This window comes from Sturnira hondurensis, unplaced genomic scaffold, assembly GCF_014824575.4.
Source record: "Sturnira hondurensis isolate 20B ecotype Veracruz unplaced genomic scaffold, ASM1482457v3 Scaffold0003716, whole genome shotgun sequence".
NCBI classification, from domain to species: Eukaryota; Metazoa; Chordata; class Mammalia; order Chiroptera; family Phyllostomidae; genus Sturnira; species Sturnira hondurensis.
In genome coordinates this window covers 27959-35927 of record NW_028076347.1, presented here as the reverse complement: position 1 = coordinate 35927, position 7969 = coordinate 27959, and the positions used below count along the sequence as shown (strand labels likewise).

Sequence of the window (7969 nt, the reverse complement as noted above, 5' to 3'; positions counted from 1 at the left end):
CTTTGGTCACATTTTGCTTGCTTGTTTGTTTTGTTGTTTAGATCCCTATTAACGGTGATATCATATGGTGTTTGTCCTTCACCTCCTTGCTTATTTTGCTCAGCATAATGCTTTCCAGTTCCATCCATGATGTTGCAAAAGGTAGGAGCATCTTCTTCCTTTCTGCAGCATAGAATTCCATTGTGTAAATGTACCATAGTTTTTTGATCCAGTCATTGAACAATGGTCATCTAAGTTGCTTCCAACTCTTGGCTATCATAAATTGTGCTGCTATTAAAATAATTCTTTAAAGTCCTATTTAATTTACTTTGTTAGAGAAGACAAAGTTTACTTGGCTGTGTTCAGAGTTCCATCATGTCTACTTTCTCTGTCAATTCACCTCCAAAGGTGTCTAATTCTTGTTTTGCTTCTTCAATTTTCAGCTGAGCAAGAAAAAGATTTAAAATTAAATCTGAAAATGACTCCAGTATTTTCTTCAAATATATAGTCTGTTGCTTTAGTTCTGCCAGTTTCTCTGGAATTGCTCCTGATGACTGATGGGACAAAGAAGTATCCATGCCTCTGGCTAAAAGTGTCTCCTCTGTGGCTCTGATTTCAAACCTGAACTCCTCTGACTGTGTTCTCAGGAAGTCTATTTTCTGGATATGAGTGCCCACTTTGGTCTTTTCTGTAGACAGGTGCAGCTCTGCCTCTTGAGATCATCTCATAGACATTTTTTCTAATACTAAACTTGCAGTTATTTTTTTCAACTTTTGCCAGCTCAAGCTTGATTTCTTCATTTTTGGATTTGGTATGAAAAAAGACCAGAGGTCAAATCACTCACTGCAGAGAGAAAACTAGCTAGTGATGTATCCTTTGTTTCAAGGGTCAGGGCACTGTCAACCAAAGCATTCAGATACCTAGTCAGTGGGAGAGCAACTGGCAGGGGAAAAATTCACACCCTTTATAAGAAGGTCCTGAAGATGCTTGGCTTCTGATTCATATTCACTTGCTTTTTGTTCCCCAGTTCTCTAATATGAGGCAGATATCCCTGACACTGACCCTGTTGTGCTCTGCAAGGTGATGTAAAATTTATGTGGCCCAGCCCTGGTTGGCATAGCTCAGTGGATTGAGCATGGGCTGAGAACCAAAAGGTCACAGTTTAATTCCCAGTCAGGGCACATGCCTGGTTTGCAGGCAAGGTCCCTGGGTGGGCACAGGGGCCAGGGAGGGGGGATGGAGCACAAGAGGCAACCACACATTGTAATTCCTTTTTCTCTTTCTCCTTTCCTTCCCCTCTATCTAAAAATAAATAAATAAATAAATAAATAAATAAATAAATAAAATCTTTAAAAAATCATCAAAACATGTCTTTTGTCTTTGGATTCACTTCGTACTGAGGAATGGGATGATCTCCAAATGTCTTTTTTCAATCATGCAGCAATCTGTACCTCTTTTTCTTCTTGCAATTCCATAGGTGTTGCTTCCTCCACTTGTCCTGTTTCTTTCTGGACTCTTATAAGACATTTCAAAAATGAGATTTAATTAGCCACATGAAGCAGCAAAGTCAAGCCACATAGTTTCTATTAGGTTTTACCTGCAATACGTATACCTTTATGTGAGTTCTTTAAGTTCCTGAGGTCTTCCAAAATCTCCTGAGCTCTCCCCTGATATTTCCCAGGAAAGGAACCTTCACTCCTTGCCTGGAAAGACTGCCAGGAACCTTCTGAATAAGGAAGGCACCAGGCCCTTTCCCCAAGTAGCTTGTATTAGCTTCAACATCATTCTACATTTTTTAAAGCTCCTGCTGGCATCCAGAAGCTAGGCATGTCTCTTACATGTGCCATTCCAGTCAAATTATTGGTTGATAAATCCACAGTTGGAAAATGGCTTCATGTGTGATTCATATAAATGAATGAGGTTACTGCTTGATTTATTCAAATAAGTGTATTACCGAGGATATAACAATACTCATTCAATAAGTCTGTCCAAATTCCAGAGGGGTCAAAGAGGAGAAAAATATAAATGCCTCAATATGTCTTATTAAAATACAATTTACCAGCTGCTTTAAGAAAAATGCAAGGTTTCTCATTCTGAAAAACAACATGATTAAAAAATAACAGTATGATCAACAACAGTTACAAAACTACAATTAACTTCAGTTCATGCTGTCCCATAATCAATATTGTTTGTGCCAATGATTTGCCAGTATTCCTATAAATCCAGTTATTTCATACTGCTCTATTAATCTTTATCCTGTTCAAAAACATGACCTGAAAATATATCTCAGAAATATGAAATTTAGAATAAATCACAATCCTTTCCATAGTTCTCTCTGAAGATGAAATGTATTTGGAAATGCATCAGAATCAATAAATGGCTCTCCCTAAATCACAGAAAAAATAAATTTAAAATGACCTGGGTATAGGCTTGATTATGATGTGATTGATAAAGAAATTTGTTGTTCTGTAAGAACATTTTCAAATAGTTCAAAATGAAAAAAAATGAAATTATAATAGAACTTAATAGAGTCTTGGAAGTTTTAATATAATCTCTAAACATTCATCTTAATTATCCAAAATGCATGTGCATAAATAGACCATAGCTATTATTTCCTTATTCATGGAACTTTGCGTGCACTATAAGCATATAAAATGGGCCTAATTTGTTCAAAACTTTTTATTCATAAGAAGAAAGTACAAGTCAATGTGGAATCCCAGAAACCCTTTGGAATTACCCAAAACCAATTTTAGGTCAAGAAAAAAAATCTCAAAAACTAAACCCTGGCAAGTTTCTCATATTTTATCAAAATATTAAATATCATTATGAAACAATAATAAATCAGTGGGTATTTATTTACAAAAAGTAACAATACAGGTATCAAACATAAAGACAGGCTAGCACAACTTTACTTCTTACAATAGAGAGTATGTGGTTTTTTTGACACTGGCTGGTGTGGCTCATTGGCTTGAGTGATGGACTGCAAGGCAAATGATTGCTCATTTGATTCACAATCAGGACACATCTTTGATTGCAGGCTAGGCCCCCAGTAGGGGGTGCATGAAAGGCAACCATAAGTGGATGTTTTTCTCCCTCTCTTTATCCCTCTCTTTCTCCCTCCTTTCCCCTATCTTTAAAAATAGATAAAATCATTAGAAATAAAGGATATGTTTTAAGTAAGCAAGTACCCGAGTAACATAACATATAACCTTTTTTTGAAAAAGTGCAACATCTTTTCTTTCTATACAAAACTTTTAGATCTTCTCTTTTAACAGCCTGAAAAAGAACCAAAGACATTCTTTTTAAGCTACTATTGATATTTAAATTTATTTAACTAAATGAATTCATGATTCAGATGAAGTACATGATATCCTCTCTAGATATCTTTATAAAAGTCTTTAATTTGCATAAATGTCCTGTAATGTACACAGTCTTTCTGCAATGAACACAGTCTCTGTTAATTTGCTTTTTGAAATTCATTTAAAAAACAACCAATTTTAGGGTAAATTATTTTCTAGTATTTCTTCAAGTGTGGTCATATATTACGGCTTCTATTCTTCAATTATACAATTCCTTTCCAACTAAATTAGAATTCTTAATTCTTAAAAAATCTGATTCTATTGAAATTCATGTAATTAGAATCCTTTAGATTGAAACATTTATCCGCTATACTCTCTGGGGTCCTGCCATCCCATAGCAGCACAATTCACGATAGCCAAGAGTTGGAAGCAACCTAGATGCTCATCGGTAAATGACTGGATCAAAAAACTATGGTACATTTACACAATGGAATTCTATGCTGCAGAAAGGAAGAAGGAACTACTACCCTTTGCAACACATGAATGGAACTGGAAAGCATTATGCTGAGTGAAATAAGCCATGCGGTGAAAGACAAATACCATATGATCTCACCGTTAACAGGAATCTAAACAAACCAAACAAGCAAGCAAAATACGACCAATGTCACTCAAATATGGAACAGGCTGACAGGGTCCAGAGGGGAGAGGGGAGAGAATCATAGGGGAAAAGGGGATGGACTCACATGAACAAGTATAAAGGACACATGGACAATAACTAAGGGTGGGGGGTGGAAAGGAGAGGGAGACGGGGAGCATGGGGCGGGGGGCGGGCAGGGTTGGGAATATAAGACAGAAACCTGTACTTGAACAAGAATTAAATAAAAATTATATTAAAAAAAGAAACATTTATGATAATGACATACTTTTAGAAACAGGTTTTTCCTTTGGCCAAAACATTCATATTATCTTTTTCTTTTTTAAAGATTTTATTTATCTTTCAAGGGGAAGGAAAAGAGAGAGGGAGAGAAATATCAATGTATGGTTTCCTCTCTTGCATCCCCTAATGGGAACTGGCCATCAACCCAGGCATGTGCCCTGACTGGGAATTGAACTGCAGTTATTTGATTTGCAGGTGTACACCCAATTCACTGAGCCACACCACCCATGGCAAAACATTCATATTTTCAACACACATATCTCAAATGAAGGACAAGATATATTTGTTAACAGGTCCAGATCCACTCTCCAGCTTATCTGCATTAAGAAGCCCATGTAGTGTAGGTTTGGTTGTCTGGTGGCACTGGTTTGTTAAACATCATCTGTACAAAAAAAAACATACAGGACATGATGAGAGCTGTAAACAGGAAACAGGGAGTTACATAACAGGCACCATGTCACTTTGGGAAACTGAGGATTTCTGCATCTGGATGATGATGATGGTTACCCAATGGTGTCAATGTATTTAAGGACACTGTGTGTCCATTTAAAATTGATCAACAAGGAGAATGTTAGTGAATGCATGTTTTACCACAAACATCACACCTGTGCTAATGAAAGGTATGTACGTATTTTCTATGAGAGGTGATGCCTCTTGACCCTGAAGGGCTGAAGTGAAGTCAGGACTGTAGACAGGGGAGGGTATGAAAGGTCATTCTAAGGAGCTCTCTTTGGGACAAGAACCTCAGGAGGGGTGTGACTTCCACAGGGGAGTCACTAGAAAAATAAAATCTGGGAAGAGGGGGAGCCTGGTCCAGGATTCCTGGCCATAAGATCCCTGAGCTGAGAGCATGTGTAGGGTAAACCGAGGGAGTCTGCCTTCTTCACACAGTTGTCAGGGCAACTAAGGGAAGCAGTTTCTCATAACCTTGAGAATTGGTTTGATGAGTAGTGTTCTCATAGCTTTGAGACTGTGTCCAATAAATGGTTGCCATTGCCTTGAGTGGGCTTGCATGAAGAGAATGAAACTTTTGTATAATCTCTTAGGTTCCAGTTAGGCTTTGTATATATTTTAGTATATAAGGGAGATGGGACTTCCCACTGGGGACACAGAGAGTGACATGCACGGACAAGCAGGGAGACACACAGCTGGCAGCATTTGTGGATTGCCAGCCCTTGAGTAAATGCATGGAAGGCATCTGAATATCTCTATGAATATTCTTCCAGGTGTCCAAATTTTTTGAACCTCTCTGCCATAGAAGGGTTGCAACACAGCTTGTGTTAGATGGATGTATGTGGAGAAAGAGAGTAAGTTAAGAGATGTTCTGAGAGGGATCAGAACATTTTGAGGACACAGACACCTCTTTGAGGGGCATGTGGAGTGTGTGGTGTGACTTTAACTCCCAGCACTCTCTGACTCCAAGTGTCACAAGGATGAAGGTGGGGATGTACACTCTTCCACTATGCTCATCAGACACAGGAGTATGCTGCACGATTTAGAACCTCCCTTCTCAGGAAATACTTTGTCCCCATGAATTCTCACTGTTCAGGGGCCCCAACGGAAGTACCCAATGCTTCCCTCTGCTCTCACCTGAAATAGAAGTGAGAAGACAATAAGATCTTCCATTGGTTCCTCTTATCTTAGGTCATGGTCTCTAAACCTCCTTTAAAACTGGGACACAGAGATGCCCAAGTATCACCTGGAATGTGTCTCTGGGAAGTGTTACAGGGATAGATGCGAGAGACGAGGTCATATCCAGTCTGAGGGACCTCAGGTCTAGGTTAGGTCCCTCATCATTGGGCTGCCCAGGGCCATGGTGGGGGGCTCAGGGTTCTTCTCACATTGGTGAAGGGGCCAGGTATGGGTTACAGAGCACAGCTGCCCCCTGGGGAAATGGTGTACTGCTCGCTGAAGTTGTTCTCACTGCTTCTCTTCCTAGGAATCCACCTTACTGTCATTCATGCTGGCCACTGTTGATCAGCACCCAGAGTTCCTCACAGGTGCCCCCAGCACCTGAAGGGTGTTGTTCCCACCCCCATCACAGAGGTTACCTTGGTTCCATGTGGCTGCACCAACCCCTCACTCTCAGCTCTCTTGCTAAGAAAGGAGCAATCTCCTGAGATATTTGTCACATACAGAAATCTCAAGTCTGGTCCATTGATGTCCTCGGTCTGTCAGGTGTACCTCAGTCTTCACTGTGCACCGTTAAATAATGGGGACTACAGTGGGAATTTTCGGTGTATGGAGGGTGAGTGAAACTTGAAGAAGCAAACCTGGTTTCAAGCATTCACCAGGCAGTTAAATTCCATCATGCATTTGCTCTCAGTTTTTTTAAAATCTTTTTTAGACTTTATTTATTTATCTTTAGAGAGGAAGGGAAGGAAAGAAGGAGAGAAATATCAGTGTATGGTTGCTTCTCGTGAGTCCCCTGCTGGGAATTGGCCTGCAACCCAGGCATGTGCCCTGACTGGGAATCAAACCGCGATCCTGTGGTTCGCAGGCCTGCGCTCAATACACTGAGCTACACCAGCCAGGGCTGCTCTCAGTTTTTTAAAGATTTTATTTATTTATCTGTAGAGGGGAAGGGAAGGAGAGAGAGAGAGAGAGAGAGAGAGAGAGAAATATCAATGTATGGTTGCCTCCTGTGTGTCCCCTGCTGGGAACTGGCCTGCAACCCAGGCATGTGCCCTGAATGGGAATTGAACCGCGATCGTATGGTTCGCAGGCTCCCACTCAATCCACTGAGCTACACCAGCCAGGGCTTCTCCCAGTTTTTTGACTTAATGAAAGATACCCGTAGTCTGCACTTGTTTTTCAAACCATCTGTCACTTTGGAACATGGTGAACTCTCAGTCCTTGCCCCAGGACATCAGCTTCCAGACACTTGCTCCAGGACCTCAGGTGAATGGGGGAAAGAAGGTTCCAAGCTGACTCCCTATGACTAGGAGTCAGGTCAGATAATCAGCACACACCTCAGAAGTTCTGCTGTCCCTGAGTCAGTGTCTGTGTCTCTAGAAAAGGTGACTCCTGGGTCTCAGAGCCTCATGTGGTCTAGAAACCTTGGACACCTCTGGAAGGGTTCAACCGAGGGAAAGGGTTGCACTGCCATGGGGGAAATGAGCTTAAAGGAAGAACCCAGCATGTGTAACACCTGTATCAGGTGCAGGTCAGGGCTGTACTCTGGGTGGAAGGTCCTTACTAAAGTGGCCTGTTCCCTGAAGCTGGACTGAGACAGAAACTGTACCTGCACCACCACCTGCATTCCCTGGACACCTCAGCCTGGTGAAGGAAAAGGCTCTCCTTCACTTTGTAATAATTACCACATCAACTATTATTTTACATAAAATTATGATTACCCAGTCTGGAAATCATGAGTCTAGATCTTGTGATTCCTTGGACTGAGAAGATGCTTTGGCATAATGTTTATCCATTTTATTAACCATGAGATTAAAATAATATGACCCTGTCATCTTGATCGACATTAATTTTTAAACATACGAAAAGGGGGTGTCCCTTATCCTGAATCTAAGGTGCCTCATAACCTAACATCTCTTCCACCCTTGACCCACACCATTGAGTCCAATAAAGCACTGTGCTCAGAACCCAGAAGGATATGGGGAAACGATCTTAGTCTCTCCCCTCTTATGAGAATAGAGCCCCACATGTAAGTGTACATCCTTCCCTGGGCTGCGGGAGCTCACAGCTTCTCCTCACATGAGGCTGAGGTCTCTGAAGAGGGCAGATCTCGGTTCTA

The 7969-nt window shown here is 40.8% G+C and overlaps 1 pseudogene; it reads right to left on the bottom strand.

Annotated features, from left to right (window-relative positions):
- Window positions 1-341: 341 nt before the first annotated feature.
- On the bottom strand, window positions 342-1454 carry LOC118984678 (HAUS augmin-like complex subunit 1; annotated as a pseudogene).
- Window positions 1455-7969: the final 6515 nt, after the last annotated feature.